Genomic DNA, 23,867 nt, shown 5'->3' on the forward strand with positions numbered 1-23,867 from the left:
CATCACCGGCTTCTCACATCTGTTGGTCGTGAAGATTTTTGGTGTTAATCGATTCACATCTGCATGGCAGCAGCATCAGAGTTTTATAAACCACCGCCAGTTTTCTACATCTGTATTGATTATATATTTTTTAATCATTAGTGCGTCTACTGTAGGTCAATGCACGTCTCCATCAGGCTTACATCACATTAATGAAGAAGAGAAATCGAGGTGGAGAGCGAGCACGGAGGCTCCTTCTGCTCTCCAATCCCATCTGCTTGACACAGAGGGAGGGAGGGAGAGAAACAGAGAGAGCGGTGGTAGACGAATGAGAACGAGGCCAGATCAGGCTGAGGGAGGGATGGGGGGTGAGGGGGGGGTGGAAAGGGGGGAGGTGCTGTTTAGAGAAAGGCAGGGAGTGAAAAAAAAAAAAATCAGAGGGAGGCAGGCTGGGGGGTTGGGCTCCGAGCTTGTGCATGTGAGAGAGAGAGAGGGAGAGAGAGAGAAAGCAGCCGAATGTGTGTTATATATGTATGTGTGTGCGTGTTTGTGCGCACATGTGTGTGTGTGTGTGTGTGCGCTCGCTCTGTTCCTTTCCTTTCTTTGTTTGACTACTGAGTGGGGGAAAAAAGCGAGACAGAATATAGAAAGATAGAGAGAGAGGGTGAGGAAGAGGAACACAGACCGAGGAGAAGAGCAGGATCTAAAAGCAGTGTCACTTTTATTTTATTTAGAGAAGAAAAAGAAGAAGAAAGACAAAGAGGATTTCTGTTTTGGTGTCTTTTCCCCCCCTTCAGTTCTTCCTTTGCAGGCTGTAGAATAAGAAATATACATATATATATACACAACAGCAACAACAACACTGCACTGAATGCTTTTGACAACAGTGTCATATTCAGGAGCAGTGAGTGTTTTGTGTGTTGGCTCAGTGCGCGTGTGTGCGCTGAGGAGGTGGGGGGAAGCAGCCTGTGCAGTTTAAAGGGAAAATACAAGGCACGCACAAAGCTGGGAGCACAGGCAGGCAAGACAGCAGGAAAGGCGAGGGAAGGGAAGGTAGTGGGAATCTGCTGAGCTGGCTGACGCTCTAACCGACAAGCTGCTTTTGGAATTTTTTTTATTTTTTTTTTATTTTTTTATTTTTACACCACCGATCCAGCCCTGGGTCTCCCCTCTGTGCTCGGCCTGGACCCGGCCACGGTAAGGCGAGCTTCCTATCCGCAAACCTCTCAGCTGTTTGACCACTGCCGCTCTGCAGACAAAAGCAGGAGAAAGTTGCTCTGTGTGTGCGTTTGTGTGTGTGCAGATGGAGAGGAGCTAAAGCTAAAGGCTGAAGCTAAGGCTGAAAGGCGTGAGGAATACAGCACAAAGGGAGCTTGTGTGCTCCAGCTGGGGCCGTGTGTGTGTGTGTGTACGCTTTTGTGGACGGCCGTGAGTGTTTATGTCTCGCGGTGTACCCAAACTTTTGCATGTAAGGGATGCCCCCAAAATAGACAAGCACTGAACAACTAAGCCCCCTCCTTTTTCTTTTCTCTCTCTCTTTTTTGAATTAGGATTTGTGCTGCTCTGGCTGATTGTGTGTAGAGTTAAGGCTTCTGTCATAATAGCCATCATATGGCAGTTCTTGGTGCTTTTCATGCAAGCAAATATTCTGAAATCAAACTATTGCTGGGAAGCAGAAGAAACCCAGTAAGAAGACTCTTAAAGCTCCCAGCATGCTGGTTTTTAAACCAGCGGTTCGGTTCACAGCAGGGTGATCTAAATGCTCCAGGAGGATGTGCAGCCAGCTGGCTCACAAAAAAACACAAAAGTAGGGTTTTGGTTTTTTTTACTTGTGTCTTTTTAAAAAAAATCGTCTTCATCCTTCCTCCTCTCCTCTCTTGAGTTTCTTTTCTCCTTCTTTCCTCTTTCCTCTTCACTCCATGCTGATTTAAATGCCAGCTTTGCACAAAGGCTTTCTCTATTTCTTGCACATTCTTCTGCTTTTTTTCAGTGCTTTCCTTTTTCTTGCACTTTCTGACTTCATCTCTCTGTCATGATATTGGCAGGTGACTGTGCTGGAACATGGATCTTGTGACTTTACCGCTCAGGCACCGGGTGAATGCCTGTCTCTTCTGCACACGCAGATGCCGACTCCCATTATTAGTTTTTCAACACACACAGCTCACTAATACAAAGTGTGCGCCGTCCTGTCAAGTGTGTTGTGGTCTGGTCGTGGTGGTGGGGTTTTGGTCTGCTCTGGTCTTCTGGTTAGCACTTGCTTTTTAAAATGAGTGTGTGTTTGTGTGTGCGTGTTTATGTGCACGCTCCTCAGTGTAAGCGTGTGAGAAACTCGACACTTGCGCCGGCGTCTGCCTGGAGCTAATATTGGTGTCACTATGTGACTTTGTGTGCATTTGTGTGAGTGTGTATTGGCGTGTCGGTCCCTGTCCTAATTAAGTCCTTGCCCCCCTGCGTTCAAACCAATACAAACATTCCTAGAATAAAAGCCTGACTAGAAAGACATCTCACGCGTCCCACTGTAAACTGATCCCTCCAGTTCTCCCACTCACACACGTGAGCGTCCGGGTCTGCACATGCGCACACACACATTTCCACACACAAGGCAAAAAAAAATCTCTGTTACTATTTTATTTGCTGCCCCCACCCTTCCTGTTTTCCCTGGGGAATTTCCTCCTTTCTCTCTCTTTTTTTCATTAGTCCAGTGGAAGTAGAACATCTTCTGCTCTGACATTTCTTTCCTTTTATCTTTTGTTTTTCCTACATTTTATTCATTTTTTTTATATCCACCACTTCCTGTCCAGCTGTCATTATCCTGTAGTGGCGTGCCAGGCATGGTTCAGCCAGGGACGCCTGCTGTGGACTGGGATACATCATAGCTGCACACTCTCTATCCCACATAGCCTTGCCCAATTAGGAAATATTGTATACAGGACGCAGCCAGTACTAATGCTGCGCTAATCTGTTTATACTGTGCTGCTGGTTCCCATAGAGAGAACAGAGTATGCTGTATTAGCAGAGATAGATCTGACATTAGAGCTGGGCAGAACTGATTAAGATAAGGCAGGTCACAGAGTTGAGTTGCTGCGTGTTAGGTTTCAGGTGTTATATTAGAACAAAGACATTAAATAATGGAATGTGAGCAGTGAAGGAGCAGAAAGGAAAAGCAATGAATTTGAGTTGGTTTTTTTGCATTCTTGCATTTTAAAACAGCTCATATTTTTCATCATATGAAACCAAATACTACTTTCCAGGAAAACCTAATAAAAAGTTAACATAGGTTTAAAACAATAAATGTAGTGTGCACCACAGGTACAGGGCTTTTAAATAAACATAGCATAGTGATGTCCCCACACAGATTCCTTACAGTTTACCTTCATGACGGCTGCAGTTGTATTTTTTTGCCCTGCAGGAACAGTTTTGCATAGTCATTAGTCGGTGGGAGGGGCTGACCCTGCCCAGCTGCGAGTGGACGTGTGTTTTCCCAATGCAGATAAAATACGGGGATGAGGCCTGTGATGACTGTTGACTCTGGAGCTGTCTGTGTAGCAACAAGCCATTTCCTGCACTGAGAGCCATTAGGACGCCACCCAACTCCCCCCCCCCCCTCTCGTCTGTCACCCACCATGTTCCTGTGTTCCTCTGCAGATGTGCACATACGTAAACACACATATACACGATGGATGGGTGGGAGTGGGGGGGGTGCTGTGTTTTTGCGCCTGAAATTGTGTGTGTACATGTGCTGCTCTCCTCTTTACCCCCTCCTCAGCCCCAGGGCAGTCCCCCATGGCTGAAGAAAAGGGGTGGGTTGGAGGGGGGTCGGGGGATTGCACATTCATTGGAATGGAGGTTGAGATAGCAGTGGGGAGGAGGTGGGGTGGGTTTTGGGGGGTTGTAAGAGTGATTGAGTGTGTTGCCTGGCGAAGAAAAAAAGGGGGGGGCAGAAAGAAGAGGGGAAAAGCCCCCTCCCCCCTCGTGTTTAAAGAACTGGAGGGGGAAAGGGGGGAGGAGAAGGAGAGGAGCAGACAGACAAGATAGGAGATTCAGGGGTGGAGGTGAGGGGAGGACGGGTGGATGGCTGGCGCCGTGGCTGGCTTGCGTTTGCGGAGAGAGGGGCTGGGCTATTAACAGCTCGTGTTCAAGTAATAGTTTGAGACGCTTTGATGTTCATAATTGTCTGTTTGCTCCTGGAGATGATCCAATGAGCTGACAGCTCAACGCGGTGACGCTTTCGAGTCATCGCTGCAGTTCTGGACAAAACTGAGAAGACAAAAGTGGTTCTGAGCTCATGTGTGCAGAATATAGCGTCAAACAGTGATTAAGCCAAATGCTGGCTTAATCTAGACCGATTCATTCATATGTTGCTTGGACATTAATTGTAGTTTGTTTAAAAAAATGATATGTGTTTGATTTGGAAAGAATCAGGCTTTGGTGAGCTGTGCGTGTATAGTGGTACCAGCTGTCTTTGTGCTGTTTCCAAAGCAAGGTGCAATTTGGTGTGTTAAATAGTACATGTACCATGAGTGAACTCTACTTTCACAACTGTCATGTGTTCAAAGAGCATTTTTTTTTATTGATTCGTGTTTTTTTTTATTTGTTTTTCGGCTACATGAGCTAGTGCTATGCTTCTTCTTTAATTGCAGTAGTTATATATATTCCAGAGTTTGTTAAAACACAAAGGGATAAGGCTTAGGTGACTAATTCTATTATGCGGGGGTCAAAGGGCTCAAGAAGATTAGCTTTGGCCTTGGTGCTAATGCGTACCACGGTAACTAGCCTGCATAAGATGCTGTTTGATTAGCCGAGTGCGAGACAAAAGGCAGAGAAGCTGGGCAGGTTGAGGGAAGGTTAGGAGCACGTACTCGACTTCTTATTTGCACAGATAGGTTTGGCTCTGAGCTGCAGCCTGTGACGCTCGAGAGAGAGAAACGAATTAGAAAGAGAGAAAAGAAAAGGGGAGCACAGATGAAGAGATGTCTGGGACGGTGAAAGAAAAGTAGCCATGCTGAGACATTGAGAATACACACACGCACGCACGCACGCACACACACACACACACACACACACACACACACACCCATTGGCAGGAGTAGTGTGCTGAGTGTGCACATGGTTTCTTTGTGTAGAGGAGAGGGGCCAGGGTTTGTTGATTTTAAGGTAATGACTTCCAGTTGTTTCAGTCAGGAGAGGGCTCTGTCACTACAACTAGAGAAACCCCAAATCCATAAAACACACACAGGCACACAGAGAGCGTGTGAGTGACTGGCACAGGTGTGTGTGCATCTAAAGCACAACTCTTTGGCGCGTGGTTGATTTTATTGCTGCTTTATAAAGGTCAACGGTGGAACTGTGCGTATGTTTACAGCATCTCTTGCATAATGTGCATGGATGGTTGTAGACTGTTAAACTGTGCTAGCTCAGTAATAATGGGCCCTGCACTTCTTTATAGGTCATGATACAATGGGAGGGATCACAGAGAGGCTAAGCAACACCAAAGAATGAGTTTTACAATAAACAGCAGTCAGCTGCATGTTGTACCAAGTACATCTAATGATAAGCAAGTATTTGTTCCTTCTGCTGTATTGCTTGTATTGCTTGTTAGCATCTTATGTGATGACGTTGTGTGCACTCTGAGGCGTATCCTGCTGTTGCACTGTGAATAGCAGCAGCTACTACATGGCTGGAATGTAAACTGCACACACACAGAAGGAATCTATAATGCAACTGCATAAACACACAAACGCACAGCAGCTGGGCCAGTGCCGCGTGCATTTACTGCACCCTGTAATTGCATGCGACAGGATGCTCTTTGAAGGTTCCTGCTCTCGGGCTGTCCTCTTTGTGTTTTCACCGTATTTGTTTATCTGCGGCGCTTCGCACCAAGCGATGTAGTCCTGCGCAGCTTCTCATTACGCGTTTGCGTGAATTTGCTTGTATACTCACGTCTGCCTCTCGGCTTTGGGGAACGCATGAGAGCGCCAGTCCTTGGAGCCGCACTCGAGAGCGGTGGCCCAGAGTCAGAAAAAGGGGGTTTGCGTGCAGGATATGTGTTTAACTTCTGCTGCTAATGATGCAAGAACGGAATGCAGTGTTTAGTCCCGCACCGGTTTTGCTGTTTGATTAATGAGTCGAGGTTTGTCATACTACATCAGATTTTTACTGCATAACGCGCTAACTCAAAGCTTGTATAACCTTAAATGAGCTACTTGTGCATTCAGTGCAAGGAAGAGAGGCACGGGGGTTCCATTACACTCATTATCTCTCTTCATCACATTCGTGAGCGGTGGCTTTGCAGACGGGGTGTTGGTTTTAACTGGTATTTGTAGTACTAGCATCGTGTGACACTTGAATGTCTCTTTCATTACGGGAAGATTTTGCCATAATTGGAGTCTTTAATTGGAATATTACAAGCGTGCGTAAAAATCACGCCTGTAAAACGTGCATGTGCACATGAACAGTAGCACCGGTGACCCCACAGTGACCTCGATTGATCCAGCTGATTGAAAGTAATGCATTAACCTGATTATGTCTCTAAGCAGTCAGAGGACCATTATTAGGAGAAGGAAGTTGAAGATCTGTGTGTGTGTGCGACTGGAGGCTCTGGCAGGTATAATTACCTGTTGGTAAGGAAGGCTGAGTTCAGCTTTCTTTTTCTTTCCTATTACCTTCCCTGTCATTCCTCCTTCTATTCTTTTGCTTCTTTTAAATCCTTGCACTACTTTTTCCTCTTCTTCTAATTTATCCTCCTGAAATTTTTTTTTAAAACAAACTCTGGGTCCAGTTGTTCCCCCGAACAGCCTTTCTCTCACCGCTCTTTCTCTCTCACACATGTGCGGCGTCGCCTGTCTCTTTAACCTAGTTCCACACTGAACCCTGACCTCCTCCCACTTGTGTAACGTCTGTGATAACTGTGCTTTTGTGTGCCCCGCAATGTTTCTCGCTCCACTTCTTCTCAATGCGTGATTCAAAAGTCACAGCTGAGCATGCTGGAGTCACTCTTTTTTGTTTTTCTGGTAAGATTTAGCTTTCGTGTTTGTAACTTCATTAGCCTCATTCTGCATGTGTGATTGACTTTCTTTGTTTTAACTGTTCTGCAGACTTGTGTGTGAAATCAAAACTGTGGTCTGTCGCTCAGTGTTTATGAGGAGATCTGTGTCTCTGCGTGAGTGTGTCTGGAGGGCAGCGGGTACGCTGTGACCTTTATGGGTCTGTGTGTGTGTGTGTTTGCCCCCAGACTAGTAATATGATCTGCCTTGAAGTCTGGTCCTTCCTCCTTCCTTGCTCTGTCTGCACCCTCCCTCACCTCCCTCCAATATCTTTTCTGTCCATTCACAGCCTTTTCCCATCTTTCATTAATCCTCCCCTCGCCTTTCCTTCATCTCAACCCTAACCTTGTAAATCTTTAGTAATTTAAAACCCTAAAACCCAATCGTCTACACCCCATCCGCTTGCATTTTGGCAGTTTTCTATCAGTCTCTCACACACACTGTGATCAGATGGCTTTGATTGCAGAGATCAGAGGAGAGAGAAGGAGGTAGCTGTGTGCGCGCGTTTGGACATTATAATTGATTTTCTCTGTTGTTCTCTTTTGTTCGACTGGTGTTAGATGCATGACAATAAGCTGCACATTTGCCTGCACTGTACTGCAGCGATACCATATAGTGTGGATTGTCTGCGTGTGGGTTGGGTGGGGCAGGGTGATGGAGGAGGTCATGAGACAGGCTGAGTCTGTCCCACAGGATTTCTATCAGGGATGTATAGAATTACATGCTTCACTTTGTTTGCTTGGGCTTCTCTCTGCATGTTTTTCCTCTCTGTGCCGAAGGTAGCAGAGCTGCAAATAGGAAATAAAAACTTGTGACCTTAAATGCATTCAGATGTATAGAAAATCCTCAGGTCATAAGTTCAAGTGGCTTTGGGAGTTCAGAATCCTTTAATAAGAGATGGCTAACAAATTAAAAACTCCTACACTCATCCGCTGATGGGCATAGGCCGACGTGTAGGTGGTTTTAATATACTGTGCTTCCCTTCTTACGCAGAGTTTGAGGCTAAACAAGTCCTCCGCCCTCCCGCTGCCTGCCAAATATTCTCCCACAAATTGTTTCTGTCTGCTCTCTTCAGTTTCGGGCTCAGGCGACTCTTCCAATCAAATTCCTGCTTTTAACGCTTCCTGGGTGCAGCAGTGTGGTGTTTGAGCGGTGGTGTCCACTGCATGTGTCCTGTGCTCTGTGGCCATATGGTAGCTACATTAGCCCACAGTGTAAACACAGCTGGCTGCCTCCTGTGGCTGCTCGGGTGAACAGCAGTCTGCCTGCAGATATGGAAAGCTCTAATAGGAGGATCACATACACAGCTGCTGTATTAATATGGCTATGGGCCACACTTGGATTCATGGCTGTATTTGTGAGGTAGATTAGCGTTGCTATTGCCGCCTGATATCTATTATTGACATTCAGCTAGTCATCAAAAGTCGCTACTCAGGTTTCAGGTTGATGAGTGAAATACTGTGGAGTGTTTTTCCAAATATTCAAAACTGCATGGACTGAAAAATATCTTTAAATTATAAGTCACAGATGGTGGATTCTGTAACTTAGTGCGCTCTATTTCTGGGTTTCTTTTAACAAAGGGTAACATATATATGGCAGTCTGAGTAAGAGGCACAAAGGGAGAGATAAGGAAGAAAAGAGCTGGGGACTGAACACTGCACATCATAAATAAAATGTCAGAAACACTAGTGCATGCTAGCCATTGCTCAGGGTAGCGTGAAATCTGCTCTCGCCCCCTCCTTTCTTATCTTCCCTCACTATCGCACTCCCTCTCTCACTCTTTGTGCATATGTGTGTGCATGTAATTGAGGTGTGTGACCTTGCTGTAGGCCTGGCAGGTGTACGGCAAGGGAAGAGACAAATAAGGAAGGGAGGGGGGGTGCAGGGTGAAGGGATGGATGGAAAACTGTGCCACTGTGCCTGCCCGCTTGTGCATAAATGCATGTGTTTGGCATATATGTTGTGTAGTGGAAAGAAAAGGCAGTAATTGTGTGTTTGTGTGGGTGGAAACACACATTCTTCAGCTGTAAGGTCCTTTGCATGCGACTTGGAAATGAGTTCATGTGCACGGGTGTGTGGGCGCATGTTATTGTGCAGACGAGACGGCATATATAATTCTCTATAGGTTGCAGTCTGTGCTTTGCATTGAGGTGGCTGCATTTTTTAAGCATCCCTGTCAAATTGGAATATGTCACTATAATTAGTCTAAAATAAGTAGGCAAATGGAGGAGATGATTGACAGCTTTTGTTTTTCAGAATTTATATTACTATCATTAAGACTACATTTCCTATACACCCAGTCGCTTCCTGCCACAAAGATGTGGATGAATGTTGTTTATTCTGACATCCTGTCTCTCCCTGTTGAAAGTGAACACTATGGTTTTTTTTACCATCATTAATACACTTTCCTCTCACTCTCTCACCTGGTGACACACATTATGAAAAATGTCACAGTAATGTTAGTGTTAACCATCCTCATAACACAAACCTAAACATAATTTGATTATTTTAGAGCCTGTTGGCCAAATTTCATATTAATAAAGAAAAGAAATTATTTAAAAAGTTGGCAACTCGGTTTAAAAAAATCCTTTCATGGTTTGTGTTCGGTGCTTTCAGATATGTTCTTCCCTTGTTGTTGGGCAGCGTAAAGGCATGCGCATGTGATGACATGTATGACAGACGGTGCTTTACATTAACATTCACACTTGGAGTCCCACATGTCAGACGACTGGATGGAGTCTTCCTTTCTGACATGCAGCAGAGAAGCAGGAAATACTTCCTGTCGGCCACGTTTTCACTCGTGGAACTGAGTGGAGCGCGCACGACTCGGGACACGCGACAACCACTCACTAGCTGTAAACTATTACCAGCACCGTCGTATCTAAAACAATATTGTGCTAAATAGCTCTCATTCTCATGCGCACCTACGTTGTGTAACGCCTGTGTTTGAAAATGACCAGCGGCTGGCAGAACCTCGCCCCGACGTCTCGGCTTCACAGTTGCAGCAGTGACAGGTGCTTCAAATTTCGTGTAAAACGTTAATTCCGAGCTCTCATACTCAAACATTATAGGCTCTGATTATTTGGTGCTTCTGCCTTTTTTTCTTGTTGTTATGGTTTTCATCTCTATACGATACCTGCCATCATCTTCTCCTCACCGTCGAGTGGAAACAGTACAGTGGCACTGAGCTCTCACAGATACTCATCGCCTCTTCTTCTTCCTCCCCTCCTCTCTCGCTCAGTACCCTCCTCCCCCCACCCACTGCTTTCTGCACAGTAGCTCAGTGCATCTGTGTCATGTCACTGGGTTCTAGCGTCCCAGAGTAACCCCCCTCACCCCCACCCTCCCGTACCAGTGCAGTCTCTCTCACTGTCCCCCTCTCTCTCTCTCTCTCTCTGTCCTTGTGTGGCTCAGAGTGTCATCCCTGATCTCTTCATCTTCTCTCTCCCTCCAGCCTCACTCCTCGCCTCTCTGCTTTTTCCTAAAGAAGTCTCCTCCTCTCTCTGTCATCCTCTCTTTCTCTATATTTAATGTGTGTCACTCTTTTAATCTCTTCCTCTCCCCTTAGCCTGTCATGCAGCACAAACATAGAGAGCACACACACCACTGCTCCCTCTCTCTGTCCTTCTCTCTTGCTCATGAAGCATACACAAACATAAAACTGTCTCGGTGCATACATTAATAGATCCAAGCTCCTTAGCTGACTGCTGCATGCATAATCTATCGGCGCATACAGATTGTGAACAGTGCACTTGTGAAGCTGTGCGTGTGGGGGTGTTTGAGGCCCTAGGCTCCTCCCTCCAGAGAGAGCGAGGGAGGGAGCGAGACAGGTGTGGACCAGATTGAGTTCCGCCTCATTTCCTCTGCCCTGTGCAGCTGGTCAAGGACACACATTTAGACGCGCAGACGCTTTCGCACAAGCGCGCGTTCGTTATAAGAACAGGGGACACGCACGCTGCGCGCTACTTCGAGAAAAGATGGAGAAGGCTCAGCCGCAGAGTTAGCCTGAGCGAAGCGTGCGCGCTGGGAGTGTTCACGAGGCCATCTGCACTTGAATTCCTGTGGAAGAGGATTACAGCAATGATTACAGCCCGACTGGTCGAGCATTTCCATGGTGACACTGACAGCCCATTGCAAAGTCACTCAAGTCCTTTCCCCTGCATTTCATATTCACAGTGTACCTATGCAGTGCTACACCAACCATTATTTATAGCTGTCTTTGGTTATTTATGGCGACGTGACAGTGCTCGATGGCAGTCCCTTTATCATGCTAGTGTTAACAGTGGAGGGACATTATGATGGTGACGCTCTGATGAAAATGCACGCTTAACAACACTCATCGCTGACTTCAGCAGGTCTGATCCCAGTGCACAGCTTTATGGGACTCGGGAGAGATGATCATTTGGCATTAAAAAAAATGATCCCGCTCCAACATCATTCCCAAATGTCATTTTTCACTTTTACTTCAGGCAGTTAGCCGATGTGTTTTAAGTGCTGCTGACTAAGATTCAGCTCCTACATTAACAATATTACAAAACATCAGTGCTAAAGAGTGTGAAGGATATCCAAGTGAATTGCTTTTTTTGATAGATTCAAATAGTTCAAACAAAAAGTTCAAGTTTCTGGAAGCTCCTCAGCTAATCGCTGACCTGACTGCGGTGGCAATGACTGCTATTCCAAGGCTTCAGGAGCAGGCGGTGTAGCAAATATCTGGGTCATTGTTTGCAAATGCAGAGCATTTTTAAAAAGCTGATAAAAATGTAGTTTATTATCTGATGTTTTCCTAAAGGACCGTTTACCTGCATGCAAAGAAAACCTGCTTAAACGTGATTGTTCAGTAGGCTGCAAAAAGAAAACAGAACACTAACGGTACCAAAAACCTTGTCCCTTGTCTATCCAGATATCTATTATTCTTTGTCTTTACTACGTTGGGGATATTACACAGTGATGTGTGACAGGTAAACCTGAAAAGGACGACCACTTAGGTGCACATGCACCTTTTGTCTGTGGCGTCTGTATTTGAAGATCTTTTGTGTGACATTTCTTGGTGACTACAGATGAAATTCTGTGTGTGTGTGTGTGTGTGTGTGTCTGCATGTGTGCGCCTGCCTGCTGTGGCGCCTGACCAAGACAGGAAGCAAGGGGTCACTGTGTCTGGAGGAAAGCCAAGCAAGCCTCTGTCCCATTTCAATACCCAGACACTGATAATTTGCCTTTAAGAATGCAGCCTTTAAAAGGAGACAAAGAGGAGCGGGAGTTCTGGCGTATAACTTATCGGGATGTATGTTTACATGCTGGATAAAGGAGCTGACTGCTTGTCATATTGCAACTACAATATTGAGAGATTTGTGTGTGTGCGTCTCTGTTTGTGTGTGTAGGTGAGTGTGTGTGTGTGTGTGGTCCTGTGAAGATTGCACAAACCACCATGTGGGGATCACATGTGCCGCAGTTGGATAAAGAAGTCTTTGTGAGCAGAAGCATTGCTGATGTCAGACACATTCACTCATGTGCACACACTGACCTTATATACATGCAGTATACATAGTAACCTATGCAAACACACTCTCCTGCTCCTTCATATTATTTACCATTCCTGCCTTTCAGTCTACTCCTAAAACTACACAGTTTGGCTGGTTGCAAATTTTTTTATTGCATTGCTATGAAATCATAATGGTTGAGAGCGAACACACGCACAGTGGCGTGTTTATAAAGACCTGAGTCAGTCTTTTTGGTATGTGACGGTTAACTTAAATGTTATTGAGCAACTGGATAGTACAGTTTAGCACCTCTGCTCAAGTATGTGGGCTTGGCAGGGCTTGCCTGACAGCTCTCCAGCTTTGCCTCAAACCTATATTAAAACAGCTCAGGAGAGCATAAGAGTGCGTCCAGAGCTTACGACCTTATAGTCACATACATCATCCATGTAATCGAAGTAACATAAATGTCATAATCTGATTGGGTGTCGCATGCTTTCCAGTTTGTGCTGCTGTTCACTGCAGTGTACCAGCTACACCTCCGTCCTTTAGACACTTTAAATGGACTTGAAGCCTGTTTAACAGGAATGACTATTTGTCCTTGGTGCCTGCAGCTGTTGATAGAAATTGCCCATCTTGTAACACACACAGAGGTGTCGTTGTCATAACTAATTTGAATCATTTACCACTTTCATCAAAGACATCCTTTTCTTTTCTTCTCCTTCTGCAGTTTTTTATTTTGTTGGGACGCCACGGGCCACATTTCTCAGACGGTGTGTTTCTCAGTTTGAAGCGAGTTTAAACACGCCGTCTGCCTGCTCCTCTCCATTTTAGTACTGTTGTTGTTGTTGAGCTACCAGAAGTGTGTCAGTATGCACACTTAGGTATTCAGAGGCTGCAGGTGCATTGCCAAACACAGTGAAACGGTGGAATGTCGTAATGTTCAGTGATCGGCACAACCAACCTCTTCATCCCTGTGATGACCCTGTTTAGTGAGAGCTGTAGAGTATAGCCTGTGCGCACAACCTGTGAATTACAGAGGTGGTTTGTAGGCAGCTGACTAGAGAACAGTTTCAAAACACACAGGAAAGTAATGATTAGTATAAAGTTTGATGAACTGATGCAACCTTGAATAGCTGTGAATGTAACAGTTAGTTTTATTAAATCTCCACATTTAATGTCCTTTTATCCTTATTACGCCCCTCTGTAGCCCCTAATCTCTTTGCAGTGGCAGCGCAAGAGTGTTCAGCTGTTGTTAATTCACCACACCTGGTGGGAAGGCACACTAGTCTATGTCTTAGTGGTAGCATTATTATGTAATTTCAAATAAAACCGCTTCTTTGTGACATTCTGGTGTTAGTCTCCATATTTATGTTGCAGCTTTTGAGCCGGGTTGTAACATAAATGGGGGCTCATCCGGGATTTGGACCTCTTGCACTGTACTTCTCTTAGTTTTTACTATTCTTTTAGGTTTGGGAGATCAAGGACTAGGTTTGTCATAACAATCCTTTTTTCCCAGTTGCAGCAGTAGGCAACCCACTAATTTCTTACTCCTGCTTAGCCCCAAACATCTCAAGGGCGGGTGTTTATTTTCGGATCTTTGTGTCCGCCCTTATGTACGTGGGATTCTGAGTTTTTCTTTTTTTTCCGAGATAAAGTTGACGAGTCAGGTTTTCAGGGCTTATCAGCAAAGCTGTGTTTTATTTTGAAGGACTGACGTCATAAGACTGTGCCGGCGTCAGAGTTTGCACTTTGAATGCCGTCTACAGCTGTGAGGGACACGCTCTGCTTGGCTGCTCTGGTGTGGTTTGCTTGTGTGTGTGTGTGAAAGAGAGGGAGAGAAGAAAAAGAAGGACAGTGAGGGTAAAAAAAAAGGCCCAGTGTTAAAAGGGTTATATTCATCAAACACCAATTTGCACATGCTTGCTCAAACTGCTCACAAAAACACAGACTCTCTTTCAGTCTTTCTCACACACACACACGTAATTGCACTCTTCACAGGTCTTAATTTTGGCAGCAGCCACAGTCAGGCTGCCTTCATTAGCGTCTGTCTAGACACAATTTATTACCAACTGTTCACTCTTGTTCTTTCGCCTTCTCTCCGCGTTTGTCTCGCTGCTGCTGGATATTCAGACGGTCTCCGGGTGTGTGTCTGCGAGTGTGGTGAGGCTCTAGTCGGTGAATCTGTCTGTCACCCCTTCTTCATGTGGGTGTCATTTTCCTGCTTTGTCCCCAAAGAGGAAGTCAGACTGTCTGCCTTGTCTGTCACTTCTATCCACCCGTGTGGGAGTCAGAGTGGGTGTGATGGTTTGTGAGCCAGGCTCGGTTTTTGACCATGACCTTTTACTAAAGCCGTATGGTAGAAGTTCACCGAGCCAAACATCCCCAACCGCAGCCAACCTGACACTCCTCCTCACTCTCTGTGGCTCTGCCAGCTCTGGCCTCGCAAACAGGCAAATGAAACAGAAAACAGACTTTATGGCTCTGTCGTCTATGCACACAGAAAGCCGGTTCATTGGCTAGAACAGGTCTCTCCACACCAACTCAGTACAGAAGACTGAGTCTGAAAGTTTTGACCTACCAACTGAATCAGAAAAAACCCCACTGTGATGTATGTTCCTCACTGTAGCTTGTTAACCAGGCAGTGTGAACAATACAACTCCACTGCAAATTATCCTTATCTACCCGTATCCTGATCCTCACGCACGCACACTCAGGATGTGGTGTGACAACATTCCTGGAGATATGAAGTTGTTCACAGAACAATATGTTCTTGCTTATGATTAGCTCTTTGATGTGTGTGTGTCCCAATCAGGGCTGACTTTATAGGATTTGCCCACATGCTGGTGGCTTTGCTAAAGGTCATTTTAAGGATATGACTTTCTTTTTTGAAACGCACAACAACGAGAAGCACAGCGAGCAAATGGCTGTAGAGAGATGCACAGCAGACAGGCAATCTAGACGGAAAGACACTGGTGAAGATAACCCTGTCATTTAGCACCACTCCTGCAGCAACCTGCTGTTTTATATGTGTGTGTGTGTGTGTGTGTGTGGGTATGGGTATGAAGCTTGCTGCCCTAACTTGAAAAGACCTCTGATTCACGGGTGACTAAGTACTGGAGCAACTCCAGCAAGGCTACTATACTCACGCCATACAGGCTCGCACATGCTGAGGGTTGTGTGTGTGTGTGTGTTTGGCAGTAGGTGAATGTGCTAGTGTGGTTAATGTGATTATGCTGTGTGCAAAGTCGATAGGTACTGCATCAAGTAGGAAGAAATGCAGGTATCAGCTTGTGCACACACGTGGATTTGCAGGAACTGGACAAGTGTGTGGTTACTTTATTGCACTTAATTGCTGTATATGGATAGAAATGTGTGTGTATGTGGGTGTGTGGACATCGTAAACATACTGTATGTGTGTGTTTTGCAGGTGGAACACTTAGATGTGGAGCCTTTGAACCTGATGTTTCTAAGACGAGAGCTCTTTAGACAGTTTTTAGAAAGGTGCCGTTTACTCAGTGACCTAATGATCTCATTGGTTTTCCACCATCTGACCTCATGTTTTGATTGGACCATTTTTGTAGCATCTATATTTCATGTCAGAACTGTTCGGATGCTTGCTCATATTCTGGAGCTGGTCACCTAAAATAATAAAAATGCTAAATGCCTTATTAACGTATTCAGCAAATTTGGCTTTTTGCTATTTCATCTTTTCACTGCACCATTAGCAACATGCTAACAGCACAGTGCTGTGTTGGTGTTGAGGCCAGACACTAACCTCTCTCTCTACCTATGCCTGTCAAACCAGCCCTGCTTCATTTCCTTTCTCACCTGTCTTTGTTTTTTTCCTTCTATTTTCTCTTGTCATGACTAGAGGCCATTTACTCGATCTCCTGCCACCCTCCCGTGCCCATCTGCGTCTTCATTTCTGCTGCTCTCCGCCTCTGAGCAAAGTCTGTTGCTTCACCCCTCTGTCTCTCTTCTCTGTGCTGGTTAATGTCAAAGGAAGATACTCCCACTGGTTAACCTTTACAGACAAAAGATAAGCATCGCTTTCTAGCCCGCTCTATCTCTCACTCTATCTCTTGCAACTTGGCCTGTTTTCTTTCACTTTGTGTCAGACTTAATCTGTCATCGTTTCAATTTAAATATGTTGATTAAATGTGCGGTTTACTCCTTTTTGTTATTTTGTCTTGCCTCCTTCCTGTCTTTAATCATCTCTTTCTCACATCTGCCCCCTCTTCCCCCTCACATGTAATATCAGTACAAAATCAAATGATTATATGAAAGGTTGTGACATTTTTTGTATATGTCATGAAAGACAGTCTATTCTTGCAACTATTCAGCCTGCAAGTCAAGCAGGCTTGTGTGGTTTTTTTAAGGTGGCACTACTAAAAAAAAAAACTAAATTGTTGCTGATCTACCTACATACACACACACACACACAGAGCTGTTCCACCTTTACACTGGAGCCAGCTGTGGCTCCTGAGGGGAGTTCGCCCTTTGACCTTGAGTTCAAAGGTTTGGGGGCCTTAGCCACCAGCCTCTGCAAGATCAGGCTGAGCCAGCTGTTTTTTGCTGCACAAGCTGCTCTAGGCAATGTATACTACGTTGGTTCAGCGTGGACGTGCTCAGCAGGGAAACATATGGAAGCTGAAATGTGTGGGCGTGTTATGTGTTGCAGCCCTGCAGGTAGAATATCAGAGTGTGAGGAAGAACGATTGCAAAGGTGGAGAAAGAAAGTGAGATTTATTGGACTGTAAGTTTTTTGCACACATTGATCAACAAGACAGTGGAAAAATGCATATCCATACACATGTGTGGTCCTTACTGAAGGAAAGAGGATGCAGTGTTTTTTGTCTGGAAGTCAAAGGTCAAATGTTAAGGTGAAAAAAGGGTGGGGGCGAGAGCAGGCAAGGTAAGATATGAGTAAGAGGACTAGTGAGGCGCAGACATTTAGCTCGCAACCATCGTCGACAGCCATTTGTTAAAAGAGGGGGTATTTAGTCCGTTTTGTGGATCTGAGTATACAAAAAAGACAGAATGTGTGTGCGTTGTGTACAGTCATGCCTGTTTAGTGTTTGAGCACATTGCAGGTGCTCTGTGTTCTCAGGGTGTATGTGGAGGTGTGTGTGTGTGTGTGTGTGTGTGTGTGCTGGGGGTGGGGAGGTGAACCAGAGTGCCACCTGTTCTCAGTCATGTGGCCCAGCAGTGACACTGTGAATCACTGAACAGGCGGCACATGAGGAACACACACACAGATGGCCACAGCGCTGGTCCCGGCCCTGCTGTGCATTTTGGCTGACACTCTCACACTGTGGTTTATCAGCCGCAGAATGACACATCGACACGATGACCACAGAACATTCAGCAAACGTCACGCGTGCATAATTAAGACAGGTGCAGAGAATAAAGAGTGAGCCCTGTGAGTTTGCCTTTAGCAGGAGAACAGTTTTCATTTTTCTAGTTCTTCAGCTAAAGAGCTGATGAAATGATGACCGCTGATTCAACTCACACTGGAATGTCACATGTGTTTAACCTAGTTTTGACAGTAGGTGAAAATAGAATCACATTGCTGCTCTCGGGGGGGGAGACTAAATTCATTTTGGGAGTAAAGTCTTAAAATGACAGTGATTTATTTATTTATTTGTCAAAATTCTCTTTTGAGCAAATGAAGTGTCCAGCTCCATATTCCTGATAACATTATTAATGTTGACACCAGACTGACTCGTGGTCCCCCCGTTGTGGTTTCAGGAGCTGAGAGGTGTCATGGTGTCCGGTGGATGCTAAAAAAGAGGGACTACATCACCTCTGATCTCAAGGTAGGACTCTTTAAACATATACTTTCTTCTCTGATCCACAGTTTCTAACTTGGTGCCAGTTTTCACATAACCAAGCAGTACTAAGTACAGTACTGTGCAAAAGTCTTGAGCCACCCCGCATTTCTTCATACTTTGCTTCCTAGGAGCCAGGCTCTGTTTTCATTTCTGAAGTGGTCTTGTGCAATAGCTTTCCATGCTTTCCGAAGATCATTCAGTTTATATATATATATATACACATATATTTGTAAGCCACTTAACACTAAACTATGAATCATTTAAGAAAATAAAAAGAAAATAAAAATGCACCTTTTCTTTCGTTGACTTTCCAAAAAAAGTGAAACATAAGATAAAAATTATATTTCTGCACCAACAAGGTGATATTGAAACAGCTATTAGCCAAAAACTGGGGATATATCAACTTGATGTGCAGTGTTTTTTTTTGAAAAATTTGAGGAAATTGGACAAGCAGGGGACAAACGGACAGGCAGTGGCAGGGCCTAAAACAGCATCTTAAAGTCATGCCTTTAAGAAACAAAGACAAATCCTGACAAGAGGACCTCAGAGATGCATGTGGCCCTTCATTTGATCCATCTAATGTTCACTGAAGCCTCATCAGAAATGGTGTCAGGGGAAAAGTGGCTGCCAAGAAGCCATTCTTTGTGACCATGGACAAAGGAAGAGAAACAGGAAGAAAGGGCTGAGTTATGCAAAATTACGCAAAAACTGGATTGAAAAGTGGCAACAGGTCTTATGAACTGAAGAATCCAAGTTTGGCCAGAGAAGCGATATGACACTGAGTGCAGACAGCCATCTGTAAAACTCGGTGGAGGCTCTGTCGTGTTTTGGATTTGCATTTCAGCCTGCGGTGTTGGGGATCTTGTCAAAATCGATGGAATTATAAACACAGAAAAGAACCATCAGATTTTGATCCACCATCCAAAGCAATATGAAAACTGTGTGACTGAAAAGGGCTTCATTTCTCAGCATGACAGTGATCCCCAAAACACTCCCAATGCAGTAAAAGTATACCCGACGTTTTTAGAAGCAGTGTGGGATCATCTCGACAGAGAACAGAACAAAATCAGAATCACTTTTATTGCCAAGTTTTAAATAAATATAAAGAAATGAAGCGTTGCTCAAGACTTTTTCACAATGTTGTAAAATATACTACAGCTGTCCTTCATAAACTATACTCTACTTTGTGACCTCAGCATTTAACTGACTTTACCCAGTTATGTAACAGATAAAGGCTATAAAAAATTAGGGTAAGTAGGTGAGGCAGGTAGAGGAGTAGGTCGATGTGTGAAAAGAGTGAGTAAGAGAGCAGTAGGAGTGCACATTAGACACACACACACACACAATCATTAATTATGAAGGAGGTGAGTTGCAAAGTCACGGGTGTCAGTGGATTACTCCTCTTTTATGATTTCTCATACACGCAAACACCTTTTTATGCTTTTGAACTTTGTGTGTGCCGTAAGTGCTGAACGTGCATGTTCTGTAAAAGTTGCTGACTCAGCCATTCAGCTCATATCAAAACCACATTAGAGAGCGAGAGATCAACGATTTCGTTTTTCATTCTGTTAGCAATCAGCGAGGAAGCTGTGATTAGCAAAATTCTCCGTATCTCACTGACAGTTTCATTTACCGAAAACTTTTCCCAACCTCCAAAGCAGTTTGGGTTATGATGTAAATGTCGTATTGCTTTACGCTATGTAACCTTCAACAAAACCTCCCCGGTTACCCCGTGTTGTAATCACATTATAATGTCACTGCTGCTGCTGCACGCTCATTTTTACACCACTGGACGGTTGCTGTCTGGTTAAACTCAATGTTGTAGTGCAGTGTGTGAGTTTTAGCAGCAAACATCAAAGCAAAGTTATCTGCAGGGACATGTGGCTTAGCCTTAGTCTCCATGATAGGAAATTGACTAGTTGGGACAATCTGCTGAAAATGTATTCCTTTACATGCGCTCCTAACTTTGTAAGCTCCTTTACTTTTCACCGAGTATAACTTTGGGGGGAGGGTGAGTATATTAAGCACGACTGGAGTTCTTAGCTTATCATAGCACCACAGTTGGGATTAGCTGGTTGTTTGGGGAACTAAGGGAAAAACCGGGGCTCCCTATCAGTCGTTCTCTCCTCGAGTAAAGGCCCTAATTATCAGGGCTGCAGCGCTCCATTCAGCCAGCTATATGTGGGTGTGCTTAGGCAGTCTCTCAGTCTGACTGCCTGTGTGGCTCTCTGTCTCCTCGCAGTGTGAGTGTGCGTGGAGGTGATTATTATAGTGTCTGTGGGTCTCTCGCTGTACCCAAAAGCTGACTCACGTTATGCCACATGTACACACGGACATACGCGCGCACAGTCCCACACACAATCCTACATATCAGAGGCTGAAAAGTACCATCTGTACCAGGGACACAGTCTCCTACACCCAGGCTCACACACCCTCACACACAGACACATAACTTCACTTGCTACTCTCAAACTTTCTTTCTAGACCCCGTCACTGTTATAAGCTGTTTATTTTTCAAACATGCTTGCATGCGTGTGGCTGGCATGACAGGAATTTGGGGTCTCACACCCATAAAGTAGGTGCTGTATATATTTGGAGTGTGAGAACTGCTCCGTCCCCATCCCTGATCTCTTTAATTACACACACAAAGTCTCACACATGCACACATGCCTGCATTTCTTCCACACACATAAACACATGATTGTTAGCCTTGTACCAGAGCTGCAAAAACAGTGCTTTGCTTTTTTTTTCTTTATTGTCCCCTCCTACCACACACACACACACACACACACATGCACATTCGGGACCCTGGGACAAGCTGTAATTCCTCAGCTTCACTTGTTGTGGGAGAAGAAGTATGGGAATTCAGCTCATATATATTTAATCTTTTCAAACTCTTATTATATGGGTGCATGTATGAGAGGAGCAGCTGGGGGAAACTGTGTTTGTGCAGGGGCAGTGTGTGTGGCACACTAAAGTCCCACCCGTGCCCACATCAATCAGCAGTCCTCTTCCTGTTCACTTTTGCAGGATGATGTTCTCTCACCGCACTCTTTGGTGTGCACTCACTCGAAACAACGCTTTAGACAGTAAACACACTGTAATAGAATAGAGTACTGTACTAATCTCACACTAGGAGCAATATGAGAAAGCAGACTCACCAGTCCAAAAAAACACAACAAAAACCCCCAACAGCACAATATTTCCTTAAAGAGGAATGGCTGGGGTTTATATGGTGCTTCTAGTCTTACTGACCATTCAGAGTGCTTTATCTAGCACACATCCATGGCCAACAGACTCCACACAGAGAGGGTTTGAACCAGGAACCTTCTTTCTGTAAGGCAACATTGGCCACTCTGTGGCTGGACTTAAAAAGACATCCCTGTTGAGCTAAATAAATAGCATTTAGTCAACTTTAACCACTGTAATTGTGAACAGATAATGTATAATTCAGTACTCTGTGGTGGATCATTTACAACTGGAGCAGTACAAGCCTTAGTAGCATCCAAAAGACATGCTAAAATGTGTTTCATCACATCAGATGTATAATTAATATGTAATTGGACATTATTGATGTGAACTTTGGTGTGGACCCTTACTGCTATTCTTGGTGCAGCCATTAATGCTTCCAAGCTCCTTGCACAGTACTGTACGTACCATAAACACAGGCTTTAAGAAAAACAATCCATCCATATAAGCACCACTGCCTTCAAGTACCATAAAGACCCCCTCTGTGCTGTGTCCCTCCCCGTTTTCAACACAAAACACATTATTGAACAGTCTTTGTCACTTCACAATAGACATCTAGATCCACCCGGTAGGACACGCAGCACATGCCATGCACTTACTTCACCAGGGGCTTGAATCTAGCACACACTTTCTCTTCTTGTCACTTTTCACTGCGAGCTAATAAAAACAAAAATGCTTCCACTCATTTAACGTTGTGTTAGGAAAATGGAACAGGCAGCAGGAGACTGATATACTGTAAATTCCAGAAGTTTTCCTGACCTACATAAATTAGCCAACTTTACTTTAATTAATAAAAATATACTTTTCACTAGATTTTATGAGGTTACTGTTAATTGTACGGAGAAAATGTTTACTTTTTACTTATTGCTTCGAGTGACGTTAACATAAAGCAAAAGAGCTGAAGCAAAGGAAACAATTACATTGTTCCACCAGTAGGAGGAAACAGACTTGGCGCTACATTGTGTCAAGTCTGCCAAAAAGAAGAAGATGTCAATATCTGACCTCCCAAATCCGCTTCTGGATGGGTCAAAAATTCCCATAAACATATTCCTAAACTTTGTGGAAAGCCTTCCCAGAAGATTTGAAGCTGTTGTAGCTGCAAAGTGTGGGAGAATGGGATGCTCTCAAGTTCGTATGCATGTGAAGGCAGACGAGCGAATACTGAATGTTCATCCAAATCCGATGTTACATTCTGTTTGTCTTTGTTTCACATGTCACATACAGTGTAAGCAATGTACCGGTCACCGAAATTTGTATCTTTGCCGTGATTTTATTGGACTTACCACTAAATACGAAACGAAGAATACGAAAAGGTTCTGCAGGGCTGGCTAGCACCAATTCAAGCTTGTGCTTGAATTTTGCCCATTTTTATGGCTCTTTTTATCTTTTAAGGAACAGTAAGGTAAGTTATTAAACTTGCAATAAGTGTTTAACTTTGTTTCTCAGTGCAGCCAACAATATTTAATGATAAATGGCTTTTATCTGTGTCAACTTGCCGAGGTTGACACAGTGAATGCAGTTTGGCCCTCCAGGTGTTACAGCAGGTGAACTCCATGCAAATACTGACAGTACTGATAGTGTCAGCTACAGAGGCAACTCTACATGAAGCTTGTTACAGCCACGCTGGCTGGTTAATGAATCATCATATTTGACTCTAAGGATTTAAATATCATTTGTAGATACATGGTTGTTTCTATAAGTACTGACCTCTCTGTAGGATGTTCACTCGTTATAATACTGAGCTTGCATGGCTGAAACTATTTCCTTGTTCCTATTTGGATGTCGATGAACTCGCCCTGTTTTGAGTCAGAGTTCTAAGAATCTAAATAGTACACAGTGGAAGTTGTTTGGTTGCTTTTAAAGAGGCTTGTGAGAATGAAGAGGCCTGGGGTCTGTTAATGCTGCTGACTGTCACTGATGTAGCTGCGCCCGTCTCATCAAATCCTCTCCACCCTGACACGGACACGACTGACCGTATTTCTGAGAGAGATATTTTAATGGATGATCCCAAGAACCTCCCCAGAGTACTTTCCCTGAAGCTGTGAAAAACACTTTCATATTTATCTGAAGACTAACGCTTAGATTAAGACAGAAAAGAAGAGACTTCTGTCAAACCTGCACACTTTTAAAGGTACAAGTTTTTAGAACTTGAATGCAACTAAATAAACGTCTTAAAATCATCACATGTGAAACCAAATGATGATTTCTGACTTATTATGTGTGAACAGGGACAGCTTAGTAGATGTACATGTACATGTATTATGTTATGAAAAAGTTTCACTTGT

General features: G+C 44.3%; 1 protein-coding gene across 1 annotated transcript in view; it reads left to right on the top strand.

Annotated features, from left to right (window-relative positions):
• The window catches only part of kdm6ba (lysine (K)-specific demethylase 6B, a), a 107,467-nt gene that overhangs the window by 59,697 nt on the left and 23,903 nt on the right, over nucleotides 1-23,867 (top strand). The window contains exon 5 of the mRNA XM_026161650.1: nucleotides 18,251-18,318. The gene's annotated coding sequence lies outside the window, so the exon portion shown is untranslated. The remainder of the gene's footprint in view (nucleotides 1-18,250; nucleotides 18,319-23,867) is intronic.

This window comes from Astatotilapia calliptera, chromosome 3 (genome assembly GCF_900246225.1).
Source record: "Astatotilapia calliptera chromosome 3, fAstCal1.2, whole genome shotgun sequence".
Lineage (NCBI taxonomy): Eukaryota > Metazoa > Chordata > Actinopteri > Cichliformes > Cichlidae > Astatotilapia > Astatotilapia calliptera.